Source organism: Nerophis lumbriciformis, linkage group LG13, assembly GCF_033978685.3.
Source record: "Nerophis lumbriciformis linkage group LG13, RoL_Nlum_v2.1, whole genome shotgun sequence".
Lineage (NCBI taxonomy): Eukaryota > Metazoa > Chordata > Actinopteri > Syngnathiformes > Syngnathidae > Nerophis > Nerophis lumbriciformis.
Window position 1 is genome coordinate 9,673,007 of NC_084560.2, and position 21,237 is coordinate 9,694,243.

The following is a 21,237-nucleotide window of genomic DNA, read 5'->3' on the forward strand; positions in this document are numbered from 1 at the left end:
GATCTGAGTGCGGACCAACTACACGGACTTTGCTCCGGAGGTTTCCCCTCGGAGTAAACTGAGCCAAGCGCTTGGATTAACGTCATTTTCCCTCGATTCCCGGTGTGCGTTTAACAGCGCACTGCTGTGTTTAGATGGAGACAGGTGTGGACAATATTGGAGACACTTGTCCCCACACTAAAAGTATACAGCGAAGGAGAAAACTATTTGATGTTTTGCAATGTTTTGCAATGTGTCGTGAACGTTGTCACAATTTGTTTATAAAGTCTTTACTTTGTTTACTGCGATGTTCACTCTTCCTTTATTTTAACTGCAAACTGTATCAGTGTTCAAAGAAACAATATTAGCTCAAAGGTTTTGTCATCTCATCGAATTGAACTGTGTAGATTGTGTATTTGATGTGAGAGGCATCACTCCGGAAGTTTTGTTGTTGTACTGAAACACTAGGGAGGTGTTGGAGAAGAACAAAGCTTGTTTATTTGGCTTCATCTTCATTAGCCAAACTGCTTTGTGTTTTATTTTGATATCAAAACGTAAACACCAGTTTTTTTTTGTACATTACTTGTGGGGTTTTTTCATGTCACAAAGGTATTACTTCAAAAACTATTCATGTGACACATCATTTTGTTAATGTTTTATTGTGTATAGTGTCGGAGGCAGATATTTTCATATATCCGTATTTAAGTGTTACTTCTTTATTTTCATAATCATATTATATCTGTGTTGGCCCTGCGATGAGGTGGCGACTTGTCCAGGGTGTACCCCGCCTTCCGCCCGATTGTAGCTGAGATAGGCTCCAGCGCCCCCCGCGACCCCAAAGGGAATAAGCGGTAGAAAATGGATGGATGGATGGATGGATATTACAAAACAGAGGGCAGCACGGTGGAAGAGGGGTTAGTGCGTCTGCCTCACAATACGAAGGTCCTGAATAGTCCTGGGTTCAATCCCGGGCTCGGGTTCTTTCTGTGTGGAGTTTGCATGTTCTCCCCGTGACTGCGTGGGTTCCCTCCGGGTACTCCGGCTTCCTCCCACCTCCAAAGACATGCACCTGGGGATAGGTTGATTGGCAACACTAAATTGGCCCTAGTGTGTGAATGCGAGTGTGAATGTTGTGTGTCTATCTGTGTTGGCCCTGCGATGAGGTGGCGACTTGTCCAGGGTGTACCCCGCCTTCCGCCCGATTGTAGCTGAGATAGGCTCCAGCACCCCCCGCGACCCCGAAGGAAATACGCGATAGAAAATGGATGGATGGATATTACAAAACAACTAGTGTTTTTCTTCCAATTGTGGTCTTTTGGTTGTCTGCAAATACTGTGTGCTAACCTTGCATATGGAATGTAAGGAGGAGAGATAATCCTTCTCCTTATCTCTTCTTGTGTCCAGCTGCGGAGGACAATGGGCATGTGTTTGGGCTGGAAAGACAAGACAGCGAGGGTGGGAGGGAGAGAGACTTTATAGAATAGAAGGTTTCCATATTTTAGATCAGACCATCTTAGCTGCGCGATTGAATGTTCTATGCTGGACTGGTCTCATTATATTTACAAAGCTTTGCAAATATATTACAAAATACCTATTCTGTCTCTGGTGGTTCTTCTACTCAGCTTTAAGTGTCGTAAAGAGCTTGGGAGCGACCAGAAACTTGAAGTCCCTGGGAGGAACAACTGGTCCTAACGCAACAATTGTTAATTCCTATATGACATATTTTTGCTCAAACTCTTAATGGATCTGTCCCGATACATCATCTACATGTACATATATATGTACATAACTCAAAAAAATTATGAAAAAACAAAAAATCTCCCTCTGGAGTTCTGCCAGCATCCTCCAATCATTTGGTGGGTTACCTTGAACGGCATCTTCCAATTTGTCGATACACCAGGGCAACGTTTACTCCAATTAGCAGATGTTTGGTTATCTGATTCCAAATAGGTAGATACATTCAACAGTATGCAGTGCTGCCATTCTGGAAGGAGTACAGGCTAATGGCCTGTTGGGAATTAGGTTATATATTTATCAAATATTGTCTTTAGCCAGAAGAAGGGCTGTAATGTGCATGCCAGGCCAATAGTTGGCGATGTGACTCGAGCTGATCGTCCTCGGACTTCCATTTTAAACGCAACTTGTATGAAATGAAACACATCTTACATCTCGTTTTGATTGTAGCATAGGTTTTGCCATATAAACACTTCCAACATTCACAAGAAAGCGATTCTGGCTTCAAAAAACAAATTCAAGGGGAACATTATCACCAGACCTATGTAAGCGTCAATATATACCTTGATGTTGCAGAAAAAAGACCATATATTTTTTTAACCGATTTCCGAACTCTAAATGGGTGAATTTTGGCGAATTAAACGCCTTTCTAATATTGGCTCTCGGAGCGATGACGTCACAACGGGTCAAAACAGCTCTGTTATTTTCCGTTTTTTCGACTGTTTTCCGTACCTTGGAGACATCATGCCTCGTCGGTGTGTTGTCGGAGGGTGTAACAACACGAACAGGGACGGATTCAAGTTGCACCAGTGGCCCAAAGATGCGAAAGTGGCAAGAAATTGGACGTTTGTTCCGCACACTTTACCGACGAAAGCTATGCTACGACAGAGATGGCAAGAATGTGTGGATATCCTGCGACACTCAAAGCAGATGCATTTCCAACGATAAAGTCAAAGAAATCTGCCGCCAGACCCCCATTGAATCTGCCGGAGTGTGTGAGCAATTCAGGGACAAAGGACCTCGCTAGCACGGCAAGCAATGGCGGCAGTTTGTTCCCGCAGACGAGCGAGCTAAACCCCCTGGATGTCTTGGCTCACACCGTCCCTTATGCCACCGAAGATGATCAAGAGAAGGATATCGACCCTAGCTTCCCTGGCCTGCTGACATCAACTCCAAAACTGGACAGATCAGCTTTCAGGAAAAGAGCGCGGATGAGGGTATGTCTACAGAATATATTAATTGATGAAAATTGGGCTGTCTGCACTCTCAAAGTGCATGTTGTTGCCAAATGTATTTCATATGCTGTAAACCTAGTTCATAGTTGTTAGTTTCCTTTAATGCCAAACAAACACATACCAATCGTTGGTTAGAAGGCGATCGCCGAATTCGTCCTCGCTTTCTCCCGTGTCGCTGGCTGTCGTGTCGTTTTCGTCGGTTTCGCTTGCATACGGTTCAAACCGATATGGCTCTTCTTCAATTTCGTTTTCGCTACCTGCCTCCACACTACAACCATCCGTTTCAATACATTCGTAATCTGTTGAATCGCTTAAGCCGCTGAAATCTGAGTCTGAATCCGAGCTAATGTCGCTATAGCTTGCTGTTCTATGCGCCATGTTTGTTTGTGTTGGCTTCACTATGTGACGTCACAGGAAAATGGACGGGTGTATATAACGATGGTTAAAATCAGGCACTTTGAAGCTTTTTTTAGGGATATTGCGTGATGGGTAAAATTTTGAAAAAAACTTCGAAAAATATAATAAGCCACTGGGAACTGATTTTTAATGGTTTTAACAATTCTGAAATTGTGATAATGTTCCCCTTTAATAAAATTCATCATCTTGTGATTTCATGCAAAGAGCGCTGTTGTAATGTAAACAAACAACCACAATGAGATTTTATTTGATTTTTTTTTACTTTTCATGGTTAAACTGTCCCGTATTCAGCCTTTTGACTGGATAACACTGCTTTTTAAAACATTTTTATTTACTAACAGATTGTGATTTTATGTCATCAAAGGGAAATTCTGCAAGTTTATTTGTTTACTTCAGAGGACGACATTTTGTTGACTAAAATGCTTGATGAAATCCCATCCTTGTTAACGAACGTTAAATAAAAGCAACATAGCACATTGATGGATAAACACGCGCACACAGATGGCAGGTGGCTGCTGGATCCGAGTCCCGAGAGATGAGCAAAGTGCTTCGATTGTGTGCGGAATCGTGTGAATTTTCTTTGGATGTGTGTTGGGAGACCTTCACGCCGAAGAAGAAAAGATTCTCCACAGAACAGAAAATCTGCCGCATGGTTATGAAACGCTTGGAAGTGATGCGTCATTTTGAAGGACGTGTGTCAGATAGGAATGTTAACGATGTGTTTAGCATTGTGAACATTTAGCAGGGCAGTAGAAATATATACTCTGTGTGTGTGTGTGTGTGTGTGTGTGTGTGTGTGTGTGTGTGTGTGTGTGTGTGTGTGTGTGTGTGTGTGTGTGTGTGTGTGTGTGTGTGTGTGTGTGTGTGCATATTATGTATTTATGTTTAGCATTGTAAACATTTAGCAGCGCAGTAGAAATATATTATATATATATATATATATATGTATATGTATGTATGTATATGCGTATATATGTGTATATATATGTATATATATATATATATATATATATATATATATGCGTATATATGTATGTATGTATGAAAAACTTGATTTATTTCAGTAATTGCATTCAAAAAGTGTAACTTGTCCATTATATTTATTCATTGCACACAGACTGATGCATTCAAATGTTTATTTCATTTAATTTTGATGATTTGAAGTGGCAACAAATGAAAATCCAAAATTCCGTGTGTCACAAAATTAGAATATTACGTAAGGCTAATACAAAAAAGGGATTTTTAGAAATGTTGGCCAACTGAAAAGTATGAAAATGAAAAATATGAGCATGTACAATACTCAATACTTGGTTGGAGCTCCTTTTGCCTCAATTACTGCGTTAATGCGGCGTGGCATGGAGTCGATGAGTTTCTGGCACTGCTCAGGTGTTATGAGAGCCCAGGTTGCTCTGATAGTGGCCTTCAACTCTTCTGCGTTTTTGGGTCTGGCATTCTGCATCTTCCTTTTCACAATACCCCACAGATTTTCTATGGGGCTAAGGTCAGGGGAGTTGGCGGGCCAATTTAGAACAGAAATACCATGGTCCGTAAACCAGGCACGGGTAGATTTTGCGCTGTGTGCAGGCGCCAAGTCCTGTTGGAACTTGAAATCTCCATCTCCATAGAGCAGGTCAGCAGCAGGAAGCATGAAGTGCTCTAAAACTTGCTGGTAGACGGCTGCGTTGACCCTGGATCTCAGGAAACAGAGTGGACCGACACCAGCAGATGACATGGCACCCCAAACCATCACCCAACCATGCAAATTTTGCATTTCCTTTGGAAATCGAGGTCCCAGAGTCTGGAGGAAGACAGGAGAGGCACAGGATCCACGTTGCCTGAAGTCTAGTGTAAAGTTTCCACCATCAGTGATATATATATATATATATATATATATATATATATATATATATATATATATATATATATATATATATATATATATATATATATATATATATATATATATATATATATATATATATATATATATATATATATATATATATATATATATATATATATATTTATATTTATATATATGACCTACTCAGTGGCCTAGTGGTTAGAGTGTCCACCCTGAGATCGGTAGGTCGTGAGTTCAAACCCCGGCTGAGTCATACCAAAGACTATAAAAATGGGACCCATTGCTTCACTGAAAAAAGTGACTTTTTGGTGCTGTAAACTCTATTAGAGTAACTGTAATTGTAGCTGAGATAGGCTCCAGCGCCCCCCGCGACCCCAAAAGGGATAAGCGGTAGAAAATGGATGGATGGATATATATATATATATATATATATATATATATATATATATATATATATATATATATATATATATATATATATCCATCCATCCATTTTCTACCGCTTATCCCTTTTGGGGTCGCGGGGGGCGCTGGAGCCTATCTCAGCTACAATCGGGCGGAAGGCGGTGTACACCCTGGACAAGTCGCCACCTCATATAATATATATGTTTTTAATGCTGAGTTTGACTTTTTATCCGTACGTAGAAGTGACGCCTCTGAAGTGGCAGCTGGTGCTCTTTAATGCGTTTTATTTCCTTTGTGGTCTTTAATGTTTCTTTCTGGTTTTCATGTTTTTTTTTTAACCTTTATTTTTTGTGGCCTTTTTGAATCCGCACTGCAAGCACATCATTTGTTCCTTTGTGGGATATATCAAAAGTTGTAGACAAGCTGTCCACTGACCACTTCAGTTCTATCCAAGTTTCTTTTCTATAATATGGTCCTTTAAAAATAAATGGTTATGTTGCTGTATATATTTCTTTCAGTTCAGTTTCAGTTTATTTCGAACATGCAGGAAGAAGAAAGTGATGATTGGGCTCCCAGTGTTTGTCCACATGACTTTCCCTGTCAACATGATGAACCATTCACTGACTCAACTGTCCATCAAACTGAACTTCCTGTTCCTGCCGGCTCTCAGCCTTGTTTCCTCGGCCTATTATTATATTTAACAAATAGATGAGACATTTGAAAAGAAATCCATTCTGGTGCTTGGTCTCGAATCCTGTTACGGTGGAACCTCGATTTACAAACCTCTCTAATTGCGAACTTTCTGATTTACAAACTTTTAAGATTGAGGCAAATTTGCCTCCATGTGCGAACCAATTTTTAATTGTGATGAGACCGGACTTTTCTGTCAAAAGATGCCAAAGCAAACCTAAATCACGACAAAGGAGAAGGGCCACAATTCCTTCAGTTGCGTTGCTTCCGAGAGAACAAACACACCTCTGTTTTCTCACTCTCTTCAGCTCTTTGCCGATGTTAATGTAAGTGAATTGAACTTTTGTAAATTTTTATTATCGTAGCAATTTGGTTGGTAAAAATAAGGATCTTTGTCGTTTCTGATCGTTTGTGAGGGCACCAACGGGACTTCTGTCTGTGCGCATGTTGGCAGAGCTGCGTATAAAAAACAATTGAGCTTGTCGTTGTTAAAGAGAAAGTTGATCCTCGTTATGATTGTTTGATACACAGTCATACTTGCCAACCTTGAGACCTCCAATTTCGGGGGGTGGGTGCCGGGGGCGTGGTGGGGGCGTGGTTGGGGGCGTGGTTAAGAGGTGAGGAGTATATTTACAGCTAGAATTCACCAAGTCAAGTATTTCATATATATATATATATATATATATATATATCCCCGCGACCCCGAAGGGAATAAGCAGTAGAAAATGGATGGATGGATGGATATATATATATATATATATATATATATATATATATATATATATATATATATATATAAATAAAAGAAATACTTGAATTTCAGTGTTCATTTATTTACACATATACACACACATAACACTCATCTACTCATTGTTGAGTTAAGGGTTGAATTGTCCATCCTTGTTCTATTCTCTGTCACTATCTTTCTAACCATGCTGAACACCCTCTCTGATGATGCATTGCTGTGTGGCACGCACAAAAGTGCTTTCATCAAATGCACTAGATGGCAGTATTGTCCTGTTTAAGAGTGTCACAACATTGCTGTTTACGGCAGACGGACTGCTTTACTGTAGACGTTCTTTATATTGTGGTAAAGCGGACTCAGGTCCGCATGGAGCTGGAGGGGGCGTGGCCTCCAGGTCCGCCTGAATTTCGGGAGATTTTCGGGAGAAAATTTGTCCCGGGAGGTTTTCGGAAGAGGCGCTGAATTTCGGGAGTCTCCCGGAAAATCCGGGAGGGTTGGCAAGTATGTACACAGTACTTTAAATTGTGTTCAAAGTGTGCAAACCTTCACTAAAATATGGACTTCTGTCCAGGCTGGAACCAATTTTTCATATTTACATTGTTTCTTATGGAGGCATTTACTTCACTGTTCGAACTTTTCAAATTACGAACAAATTAAATTCGTAAATCGACGTTCCACTGTACCTTCATATATAGATGTAACGATAAACTGTAATAAGAATAACCACGGTGAAACTCTGGACCGTTAGTATAACTGTTAGAAGTAAAACTTATGGAAAAAGCTTGATGGATAACTGCACTTTGATAAACTCACAACTGGCCGGCTCGCTAGCTTAAAAGACTTAGACTTAGACTTAGACTTCCTTTTCATTGTCATTCAAATTTGAACTTTACAGCACAGATAAGAACGAAATGTCGTTGCATTAGCTCATGGTAGTGCAGGATAAAAAATCAATAAGGTGCAGATATAAATAAATAGATTACTGTACAGATAAATATATTGCACTTTTGCATATGCATCCACATTTATGGGTGTATGTTTTATTGTCTTTTTATTCCAGCCAGTTAATCAATTTTTTGGGGGAGTTGAGGGTATGATTTAATTATGATGCGTTCAAGAGTCTTACGGCCTGAGGGAAGAAGGTTCTGCTACGGAGGCTGCGGAACCTCTTTCTAGAGTCCAGCAGTGAAAACAGTCCTTGGTGGGGGTGGGAGGAGTCTTTGCAGATTTTCTGAGCCTTGGTCAGGCAGCGGCTTTTTGCGATCTCCTGGATAGGAGGAAGAGGAGTCCTGATGATCCTTTCCGCCGTCCTCACCACTCTCTGGAGAGACTTCCAGTATGAGGCATTGCAGACTCCAGTCCAGACAGAGATGCTGTTGGTCAGCAGGCTCTCTATAGTGCTTCTGTAGAATGTGCTGAGAATGGGGGGAGGGAGCTGTGCTCTTTTCATCTGACACAAAAAGAGCATGCGCTGCTGAGCTCTTTTTTCAAGAACTCCGGTGTGTAGAGACCAGGTTATATTGTCAGTTTTCTGCACCCCCAGGAACTTGGTGCTGCTTACTATCTCCACTGCTGTGCCGTTGATGTAGAGTGGAGCGTGGCTGGACTGGTGCTAACATGAAAACAAGACACATTAAGAAACAACATAAATTAAAAAACACTAGGGGTGTAAAAAAAAAATAAAAAAAAAATCCAATCAATCACGATTCTTTTTTGTAACGATTCTTAATCAATTCACAAAAATAATATTTAAAAAAAAAAAGTTTTTAATCAGTCCTGTCCAGTCACTCAGGCACATCATATTGTTGATGTGTCATATCTGTGTGATCATGTTTTTGTTTTGGTCATGTTCGGTTTTGTTTTTGGACTTTTTGTGCACTTTCACGTTTTGAGTCATGCACCTGTTTTCGTTAATCATGTCTGTAGTATTTAAGTTCATTGTTTTTCAGTTTGTCTTGCTGGTGACATCCCACATTTATGCTCTGCACATTCCTGACACTTTTTTCATGTCCATCGTTCATGCTGCTCCTTTTAGTCCATGCCAAGTAAGTTTTGTTTATTAATACCACAGTTAGTGTTTTTGTTTAATTGTTCATAGTTTCTGCCTTTGTGCAAGTATTTGTTTTCATAGCCAAGTTGTTTCTCCGCCACTGTGCGCGATTTTCGTCTCGCCCGAGCCAACTTTCCGTTGCATCCCGGAAAAGCAAACACCCAAGACCAAGTCATGACATGATGTAGAAGATCTATATCTGCTGTACAGATTTACTCTTGAAAAGAAAAGTTGTTGGATACTTCTCTTGTTGCCTTATTTGTATTTGACTTTATTAAATGTTTGGGTAGAATTTTATTGAACCACATTTTTTTTTAAGTAATATAGAAATTGATCACAACTGTTTATCTATTTTATGGAGGAATGCAGTTAATTATAGAACTGGCGTTACATTTTATTGAAAAAATATTGATTTTGAATGGAGAATCGCTTTGAATCAAGAATCGGATCGTTACCCCCAAGAATCGAATCGAATCGTGTGGTTCCCGAAGATTCACAATTCTAATAAACACACAACTGTGAGCAACTAATTTTGTACATTGAACCTCGAAGCTGTGCCTTCTTCAAACAGATTGATCGAAATTAACTTGGAGGAATGTTTTCATGGTGCGTTCATGGACCGCTGAACGGACTAGGGCACAGCAGCGCCCGACAGAACACGTCAGCCAGTGATCATAAGGAACACAAAACATGTAAAATAGTGGGTTTTCTAACAATGTGTCTATTATTTTAGTAATTAATATATATATATATATATATATATATATATATATATATATATATATATATATATATATATATATATATATATTTCAGGGTGTACACATACTTTTTGAGCAAAGTCAATGATACTGCAATAATAATGATAACCAATTAAAAAATTACTTTCTAAAATCTGTTTGGCGAGTTTGGATATGATCATTACAGAAAGAAAGAAACATGTGAATATTGACGCTTCAAAAAAAAATAATGAAACATAAATATGAAATCCAGACTGACTGAAGACTTCTAAGAGCAGCAGTAGCCTGTGAGCTGTGAACCTGCTGTTAATTGGATTTGGTGTTTCCGTCATGGTGTGTGTTTCAAGCCAACACAGTCTTAATGCTGAATTAAGTCCTTTACTGGCCTCAGGTGTGTATTTAAGGTACAGGTAACGTGTTCGTGGTATCGCTCGTCATCAGAAGAAAGTAAAATTAGCAGCGAGATTGTCTTCTGCATTCACCTTCATAATGATAGCCATTATTTCTAAGCATTTGTGTGTATGTGTGAAGTGTGTGTGTGTGTGTGTGTGTGTGTGTGTGTGTGTGTGTGTGTTCTGGCAATGCTTAATGGGGACCTCTGACGGTATAGGGACAAAAAAAAACAGGTCCCCTAAAGCAGTGGTCCCCAACCTTTTTGTAACTACAGACCGGTCAATGCTTGAAAATGTGTCCCGCGGACCGGGGTGGGGGGTATTGTATTTAATTTTTAATTTTTTTATTATTATTTTTTTTTTTGGTCATAAAAAATACAATTATGTGTGCTTACGGACTGTATCACTGCAGACTGTATTGATATATATTGATATATAATGTAGGAACTAGAAATAATAATAACTGAAAGAAACAACCCTTTTGTGAGTAAATGGGGAGGGAGTTTTTTTGGGTTGGTGCACTGAGGGAGTTTTTTTGGGTTGGTGCACTAATTGTAAGTGTATCTTGTTTTTTTTGTTGATTCAATAAAAAAAAAATAAAATTAAAAAATTAAAAAAAAAAAAAAAATATATATATATATATATATATATATATATATATATTTAAAATAATAAAAAAAAATAACAAAAAAAATAAAAAAATATATATATATATATATAATTTTTTTTAATATTTTTTATTTCTTGTGCGGCACGGTACCACAGGTTGAAACAACCCTTTTGTGTGAATGGTGAATGAGTATAAATGGGGGAGGGAGTTTTTTTGTGTTGGTGCACTGAGGGAGTTTTTTTGGGTTGGTGCACTAATTGTAAGTGTATCTTGTGTTTTTTTTGTTGATTCAATAAAAAAAAAAAAAAAATATATATATATATATATATATATATATATATATATATATATATATATATATATATATATATATATATATATATATATTTAAAATAATAAAAAAAAAAAAAAAAAAAAAAAAAAAAAAATATATATATATATATATATATATATATATATATATATATATATATATATTTTATTTTTTTTTTTAATATTTTTTATTTCTTGTGCGGCACGGTACCACAGGTTGAAACAACCCTTTTGTGTGAATGGTGAATGAGTATAAATGGGGGAGGGAGTTTTTTTGGGTTGGTGCACTGAGGGAGTTTTTTTTTGTGTTGGTGCACTTATTGTAAGTGTATCTTGTGTTTTTTTTTATGTTGATTCAATAAAAAAAAAAAAAAATAAAAATAAAAAAAAAATATATATATATATATATAAAATACAATTAAAAAAAATAAATAATAATACAATATATATATATATGTATATATATATATATATATATATTTTTTTTTTTAATTTCTTGTGCGGCACGGTACCAATTGATCCACGGACCGGTACTGGTTGGGCACCACTGCCCTAAAGAGAAACCTTTTTAAATGATAGTCAGATTAATTCTGAAGATGCCTAAGTGCAGGTTTTGCTTTAACATTTAAGTGGTGAAACTTCCTATAAGAGGACAGCTGTAGTGCTGTATCCTGACCATCATGTCATATTTAATTTGAACTTTTTATTTTTTTTTAAATGGTCCTCAGTAGTCACGTACACATTTGTGTGAATTATGCACAATTATTTAAATGTGGTCCCCATGAAGCATATGAAGTCTTTTTCCCCAGGGTCCACAGTAAGAATGATCAGCACATTACTTCATCAATCCAGAGATTTAAAGACGTGTATGAGCTAACTGGCCAGTGGACATTTTACACCATTTTTTTATAAATGATAAATGGGTTGTACTTGTATAGCGCTTTTCTACCTTCAAGGTACTCAAAGCGCTTTGACACTACTTCCACATTCACCCATTCACACACACATTCACACACTGATGGAGGGAGCTGCCATGCAAGGCGCTAACCAGCACCCATCAGGAGCAAGGGTGAAGTGTCTTGCTCAGGACACAACGGACATGACGAGGTTGGTACTAGGTGGGGATTGAACCAGGGACCCTCGGGTCGCGCACGGCCACTCTCCCACTGCGCCATGCCTCCACAACCTGTAGAAAGGCTGGTCCCCACAAGTCATGATCAAACTAGTATGTGTGTGTGTGTGTGTGTGTGTGTGCGTGTGTGTGTGTGTGTGTGTGTGTGTGTGTGTGTGTGTGTGTGTGTGTGTGTGTGTGTTATGGGATGCCCCAGATTTAAGATTCATGAATCAGGATGCTCCAAATTCAGCACTGGTTGCTGATGGAACAGTAGTTATTATGAGAAAGCATTGAATTGGTTTACATCATTAATACAAAACCAGTTCTAGGATTACCGCCACAAGGTTTTCGTCCTGGTCGTGGAACTGTGGACCAGCTCTATACTCTGGGCAGGGTCCTTGAGGGTGCATGGGAGTTTGCCCAACCAGTCTACATGTGCTTTGTGGACTTGGAGAAGGCATTCGACCGTGTCCCTCGGGAAGTCCTGTGGGGAGTGCTCAGAGAGTATGGGGTATCGGACTGTCTGATTGTGGCGGTCCGCTCCCTGTATGATCAGTGCCAGAGCTTGGTCTGCATTGCCGGCAGTAAGTCGGACCCGTTTCCAGTGAGGGTTGGACTCCAAGGCTGCCCTTTGTCACCCGTTCTGTTCATAACTTTTATGGACATAATATCTAGGCGCAGTCAAGGCGTTGAGGGGATCTGGTTTGGTGGCTGCAGGATTAGGTCTCTGCTTTTTGCAGATGATGTGGTCCTGATGGCTTCATCTGGCCAGGATCTTCAGCTCTCACTGGATCGGTTCGCAGCCGAGTGTGAAGCGACTGGGATGGGAATCAGCACCTCCAAGTCCGAGTCCATGGTTCTCGCCCGGAAAAGGGTGGAGTGCCATCTCCGGGTTGGGGAGGAGATCTTGCCCCAAGTGGAGGAGTTCAAGTACCTCGGAGTCTTGTTCACGAGTGAGGGAAGAGTGGATGGTGAGATCGACAGGCGGCGTCTTCAGTAATGTGGACGCTGTATCGATCCGTTGTGGTGAAGAAGGAGCTGAGCCGGAAGGCAAAGCTCTCAATTTACCGGTCGATCTACGTTCCCATCCTCACCTATGGTCATGAGCTTTGGGTTATGACGGAAAGGACAAGATCACGGGTACAAGCGGCCGAAATGAGTTTCCTCCGCCGGGTGGCGGGGCTCTCCCTTAGAAGCTTAGAAGCTCTGTCATTCGGGAGGAGCTCAAAGTAAAGCCGCTGCTCCTCCACATGGAGAGGAGCCAGATGAGGTGGTTCGGGCATCTGGTCAGGATGCCACCCGAACGCCTCCCTAGGGAGGTGTTTAAGGCACGTCCGACCGGTAGGAGGCCGCGGGGATGACCCAGGACACGTTGGGAAGACTATGTCTCCCGGCTGGCCTGGGAACGCCTCGGTATCCCCCGGGAAGAGCTGGACGAAGTGGCTGGGGAGAGGAAAGTCTGGGCTTCCCTGCTTAGGCTGCTGCCCCCGCGACCCGACCTCGGATAAACGAAAGATGGATGGATGGATGGATACAAAGACAGTGAAGTTGTCACGTTGTGTAAATAGTAAATACAAACAAAATACAATGATTTGAAAATCCTTTTCAACTTATATTTAATTGAAAAGACTGCAAAGACAAGATACTTAATGTTCGAACTGGTAAACTTTGTTGTTTTTTTTGCAAATATTAGCTCATTTGGAATTTGATGCCTGTTAACATGTTTCAAAAAAGCTGGCACAAGCGGCAAAAAAGACTGACAAAGTTGAGGCATGCTCATCAAACACTTATTTGGAACATCCCACAGGTGAACAGGCTAATTGGGAACAGGTGGGTGCCATGATTGGGTATAAAAGTAGATTCCATGAAATGCTCAGTCATTCACAAACAAGGATGGGGCGAGGGTCACCACTTTGTCAACAAATGTGTGACTAAATTGTCGAACAGTTTAAGAACAACATTTCTCAACCAGCTATTGCAAGGAATTTAGGGATTTCACCATCTACAGTACAGTCCTTCATAATCTGGAGAAAGTACGTAAGCGGCAATGCCAAAAACCAACATTGGGTAACTTACACATCTGTGAAGGTTCCATTAATCCTGAAAGGTACATACAGGTTTTGGAGCAACATATGTTGCCATCCAAGCAACTTTATCATGGACACCCCTGCTTATTTCTGCTTATCCGATCACTCGATTCATTGAACAAACTAATCAATATTTACTCGATTTACTAAAATAATTGATGACTACTCTGATATAAACATTGGGTTTTTGATTCTAACACCGTTGCCATTTGTTGGTCAACTGTGGTTGGTGTTGAAGGTCTTGATCAATGAAGTTGGTATGGTATCGGACCCAAATGATAAATGTGAAACTTGTTGAATTTAAGAAAAGTTTTGATCGTTTTTAAGAAAAACTACTGTTTTTCCGGACTATAGAGCGCACTGGCATATCAGCCACACCCCAAAAAAATTTGATATAAAATGTTTCCATGTATTAGCCGCACCTGACTATAGGCCGCAGATATATACGTTGTGAAATGACTTATTTACAGGGAAATATTCTGCAAATGTTTATTTACTTACCTTAATTGTTTCCAAACAGTGTCTGGCAGTAAAACGGCTGATCAAACAAAACAGAAGTCATCGTCATGCAGAAGCTAGCTCTCCAATCAGCTAAACAGACTCAATAACTCCACGGTGACGTTTTGGTGAATGTACTGAGGAGTTTGTAAAACTGAAACAATACAAAAAGAAAGCCATTGTAAGTTAATAATACTGACAGACACTAGTAAGTGTGTCAGCAGATTAGCTAATGCTAACGACACTAGCTTTATTACATTACGATAGCACGTACAAATATACATGAAAACACTCCTCCAGACATCACACATGGGACGGTTTAGTAAGTATGAATAGTTTTAGTTATATTGTAAAACGTACAAACGTTGCTTGGAGTGATGAATTAGGAATCCATACGAGTAGAAACGCTATAGACGGCGAGAACACTGAACGGCACTTCTACTTCCAGTTTAAAGGTTCAAACGGCAGGAATTCCCATTCACCCAACAGCAGCAGCAATGAGCAAACTCGTCCAAAAGATGGCGCCGTTGCACAAACAATAACACGCCTTTTCAGTGATTTTGCATGTGTTTTATGAAAACTATTTACATTATGGCCGAGAGCAAAACAATATTTATTAATTAGACGCACCGTTTTATAAGCCGCAGGGTTCAAAGTGTAGAAAAACAGTTGTGGCTTATAGTCAGGAATATAAAATCTACTATTAGGGATGTCTGATTATATTGGACTGCCGATTTTATCGGCCGATAAATGCTTTAAAATGTAATATCGGAAATTTTGGGTATCGATTTCAAAATTATCGGTATCGGTTTCAAATACTAAAATGTATGACTTTTTAAAACGCCGCTGTGTACACGGACGTAGGGAGAAGTACAGAGCGCCAATAAACCTTAAAGGCACTTCCTTTGCATGCCGGCCCAATCACATAATATCTACGGCTTTTCACACACACCAGTGAATGCAAGCATACTTGGTCAACAGCCATACAGGTCACACTGAGGGTGGCCGTATAAACAACTTGAACACTGTTACAAATATGCGCCACACTGTGAACCCACACCAAACAAGAATGACCAACACATACGCACCGTAACACAACATAAACACAACAGAACAAATACCCAGAACCCCTTGCAGCACTAACTCTTCTGGGACACTACAATATACACTCCCCCCAACCCCGCCCACCTCAACCTCCTCATGCTCTCTCAGGGAGAGCGTGTCCCAAATTCCAAGCTGCTGTTTTGAGGCATGTTAAAAAAAAAAAAGCACTTTGTGACTTCAATAATAAATATGGCAGTGCCATGTTGGCACTTTTTTCCATAACTTGAGTTGATTTATTTTGGAAAACCTTGTTACATTGTTTAATGCATCCAGTGGGGCATCACAACAAAATTAGGCATAACAATGTGTTAATTCCACGACTGTATATATCGGTATCGGTTGATATTGGAATCGGTAATTAAGAGTTGGACAATATCGGATATCGGCAAAAAAGCCATTATCGGACATCTCTAATTCTTCTGAAACTTTTTAGATGTTACATATTAGAGATACACAAAAAAATCAATTCACATCCGGATTGCAATTCTTTTTCACCCCGATTCTAAATTTTCAAAAATCAATTAAACTTTTTTTTTTTTTAATGAGATTCTGTTTTTTAAAAGACGTTTTTAGGCCATCTTCTTGTAAGCAGAAGGAGCTTTTCTGACCTGTACGTCACGTCCCACTTGATGGTTTGAATCTGCCGTTTCCCTGTGTTTAGTGTTGAGTTCCTGTCTCGCGCCCTTATTTTGTACAAACCATATGAGTTGGGAAATTGTGTTAGATGTAAATATGAACGGAATACAATGATTTGCAAATCATTTTCAACCCATATTCTGTTGAATATGCTACAAAGACAACATATTTGATGTTCAAACTCATAAACATTTTTTTTTTTTTGCAAATAATCATTAACTGTAGAATTTGATGCCAGCAACACGTGACAAAGAAGTTGGGAAAGGTGGCAATAAATACTGATAAAGTTGAGGAATGCTCATCAAACACTTATTTGGAACATCCCACAGGTGAACAGGCTATTTGGGAACAGGTGGGTGCCATGATTGGGTATAAAAGTAGATTCCATGAAATGCTCAGCCTTTCACAAGAAAGGATGGGGCGAGGTACACCCCTTTTTTCCACAACTGGGTGAGCAAATAGTCAAACAGTTTAAGAACAACGTTTCTCAAAGTGCAATTGCAAGGAATTTAGGGATTTCAACATCTACGGTCCATAATATCATCAAAAGGTTCAGAGAATTTGGAGAAATCACTCCACGTAAGCGGCATTGCCGGAAACCAACATTGAATGACCGTGACCTTCGATCCCTCAGACGGCACTGTATCAAAAACTGACATCAATCTCTAAAGGATATCACCACATGGGCTCAGGAACACTTCAGAAAACCACTGTCTCTAGATACAGTTGGTCGCTACATCTGTAAGTGCAAGTTAAAACTCTACTATGCAAAGCGAAAGCCATTTATCAACAACTCCCAGAAACGCCGCCGGCTTCTCTAGGCCCGAGATCATCTAAGATGGACTCATGCAAAGTGGAAAAGTGTTCTGTGGTCTGACGAGTCCACATTTCAAATTGTTTTTGGAAATATTCGACATCGTGTCGAATAGGGGAAGCGAACCATCCAGACTGTTCTCGACGCAAAGTTCAAAAGCCAGCATCTGTGATGGTATGGGGGTGCATTAGTGCCCAAGGCATGGGTAACTTACACATCTGTGTAGGCACCATTAATGCTGAAAGGTACATACAGGTTTTGGAACAACATATGCTGCCATCTAAGTGCCGTAATTTTCATGGACGCCCCTGCTTATTTCAGCAAGACAATGCCAAGCACGTGTTACAACAGCGTGGCTTCGTAAAAAAAGAGTGCGGGTACTTTCCTGGGCCCGCCTGCAGTCCAGACCTGTCTCCCATCAAAAATGTGTGGCGCATTATGAAGCGTAAAATACGACAGCGGAGACCCCGGACTGTTGAACGACTGAAGCTCTACATAAAACAAGAATGGGAAATAATTCCACTTTCAAAGCTTCAACAATTAGTTTCCTCAGTTCCCAATCGTTTATTGAGTCTTGTTAAAAGAAAAGGTGATGTCATGCCCTTTCCCAACTACTTTGGCACGTGTTGCAGCCATGAAATTCTAAGTTAATTATTATTTGCAAAAAAAAAATAAAGTTTATGAGTTTGAACATCAAATATGTTGTCTTTGTAGTGCACTCAATTGAATATGGGTTGAAAAGGATTTGCAAATCATTGTATTCCGTTTTTATTTAAATCTAGCACAATTTCCCAACTCATATGGTTATTAGTTCCACTTCTGTATTGTGTCTCCAAGCGCACCTCTTTTGAGTTTTGTCGTCATGTCTATTTAAGTTCAATGACATTGTTTATTTGCGATAGCCTTCTGGAAGTCGTCCCACTGAGCAGCCGTATGGTCTTTCTTTTCTAAATGCCTCAGGTGCACTCTTTTTTTTAATCCTAAGAATAGATTAAAGAGCTTTTTACCTGCACACTGCCTCCTGCTGTCATTCTGCAGCCTTAGTCACGACTGCCATCACTGTCAAGCCACCCACGCGTCACACTGTAGCCTGTTTTGAAAAAGGTTTATACATAAATAGTACATTGTGAGGGTCAATTCTAAATCGAATCGTCACCCCAGTGTCATGACTTGGTCCTGGGTGTTTGCTTTTCTGGAATGCAACGGAAAGTTGGCTCGGGCGAGACGGGAATGTGAGTGCATATTTATTTAATATTATCAAAAAACGAAAAGCGCGCACAGTGGCGGAGAACAAACTATGAAACCAAAAGACTATAGCATTAATAAACAAAAACTTACTTGGCATGGACTAAAAGGAGCAGCATGAACGATGGACATGAAATCAAGTGTCAGGAATGTGCAGAGCATAATTGTGGGATGTCACCAGAAAGACAAACTGAAAACAATGAACTTAAATACTACAGACATGATTAACGAAAACAGGTGCGTGACTCAAAACGTGAAACAGGTGCGTGACGTGACAGGTGAAAACTGATGGGTTGCTATGGTGACAAACAAGAGTGCACAATCATGGAAACAAGACAAGGGAGTGAAAAGCCAGAAACTAAAGCGTCCAATAACTAAACAAAACAAAACATGACTAAAACAAAACATGATTACACAGACATGACACCCAGGAATCGGATCGAAACGTCAGGTGCTGAAAGATTCACACCCTTATTAGAAATATTTCCTTTCCGTCTCAGGTGAATACCATAAAGCATTTCGTTTCTCGTAAACTTGCATGCAAGCTGAAAAAAAGTACTTAATTCTGATTTGGTTTGATCTTTTTCCAGAATCATCGTGGAAGTCGCACATTAGGCTTTGACCACCTTTGTGTCAGCGTCCTGGGAGCTTCAGAGAGAGGACATCCTTTTTTTTTTTACACCTGGCTTTGAATCGAGAAGGCCCCACGCGAAATAACAAGGTAAAGTCGCGTCTTGATTTACTTATTTATTGTAACGCTGGCACAGGTTTTGGTGAATTTACTGAGGAATTTGTGAAACGGAAACAATACAAAAAGAATGCCATTGTAAGTCAATAATACCAACACTTGTGTGGAGGTTGCGACACCGGAGCCAAGCGTGTAGGCTAAGGTTTTTAATGACAACTAAAGTTTTCTCTCCTAATGGAACGTGACTTTTCAGCCACGTCCGTATCCTCCTCCTCCTCCTCCTCCTGCTCCCGGGCCGCTTACTGTTAAGGACAACAGATGATTAGATTAACACGTACCACCTGTGAAATCTTAATCACCTGCCAGCTGTGTCTCGCCATCAGCACTGCCACGCCCCCGTCTGACGGCGCTCTGTCCTCAGCACCACGGACAGAGGCGGTGACTTTTCCTCCTGCAGGCAGCGCTGACTACACCTCCCCCCCACAACTTGTAAACGTGTTAGGATGCTAGCTAACGCTAACGATACAATAGCCTGTGCAATTATGCATGAAAACACACCTACAGAGGACGGTTTAGTAAGTATGAATAGTTTTAGTTGTATTGTAAAACTTTTAAACGTTGCTCGGACTGATGAATGAAGAATCCATACGAGTAGAAACGCTATGGACGGCACTTCTGCTTCCAGTTGAAAGGTTCAAACAGCAGGAATTCACGTCCACCCAACAGCACCTGCAATGAGCAAACTCGTCCAAAGGATGGCGCCATAGAAACAAACAATAACACACCTTTTCAGCGATTTTGCATGTGTTTAATCAAAATTATTTACATTGTGGCCGTAAGCAAAACAATAATACTGTCATGACTTGGTCCTGGGGTTTAGTTTTTCTAGAAGGCAACGGAAAGTTGGCTCGGGCGAGACGGCAATGAGAGTACATAATTTATTTTTTACACTAATAAAGGACAAAAAAAGAGTACAAACGAAAAGCGCGCACATTGGCGGAGAAACAACTTGGCTATGAAAACAAATAGTTGCACAAAGGCAAAAACTATGAACAACAAAAAACACTAACTGTGGAATAATAAACAAAACTTACTTGGCATGGACAAAAAGGAGCAGCGTGAACGATGGACATGAAAAAAGAGTCAGAAATGTGCAGAGCATAAATGTGGGGTGTCACCACCAAGACAAACTGAAAACAATGAACTTAAATACTACAGACATGATTAACGAAAACAGGTGCGTGACTCAAAACGTGAAACAGGTGCGTGACGTGACAGGTGAAAACTAATGGGTTGCTATGGTGACAAACAAGAGTGCACAATGAGTCCAAACGTGGAACAGGTGAAACTCATGGGTAATCATGGAAACAAGACAAGGGAGTGAAAAGCCAGAAACTAAAGAGTCCAATAACTAAACAAAACATGACTAAAACAAAACATGATTACACAGACATGACAAATATCTTTTATTAATGCTCACAAGATCAAGGAAAGAAACCAAAATAATTATAAATAATATTTGCTGACGTTAGGGTTGTGTAAAATATTGGTACTGGTACTATTGGTACTATACTGCCTTTGAAAAATACCACTACTTTTTTTTTATGGATATGATGATACACACACACACAGAGCACTGGCAAGCAAAAACGTGAGAATGAAAGTATATTAACGATAAACCTAGTGGTTAGAGTGTCCGCCCTGAGATCGGTAGGTTGTGAGTTCAAACCCTGGCCGAGTCATACCAAAGACTATACAAATGGGAGCCATTACCTCCCTGCTTGGCACTCAGCATCAAGGGTTGGAATTGGGGGTTAAATCACCAAAAATGATACCCGGGCGCGGCCACCGCTGCTGCTCACTGCTCCCCTCACCTCC

The 21,237-nt window shown here is 40.0% G+C and overlaps 1 protein-coding gene across 3 annotated transcripts in view; it reads left to right on the forward strand.

The window, feature by feature from the left end:
• The window catches only part of map2 (microtubule-associated protein 2), a 305,408-nt gene that overhangs the window by 118,473 nt on the left and 165,698 nt on the right, over positions 1 to 21,237 (forward strand). For all 3 annotated transcript variants that reach the window (XM_072914441.1, XM_072914442.1, XM_072914440.1), the window contains exon 3: positions 19,262 to 19,392. The gene's annotated coding sequence lies outside the window, so the exon portion shown is untranslated. The remainder of the gene's footprint in view (positions 1 to 19,261; positions 19,393 to 21,237) is intronic.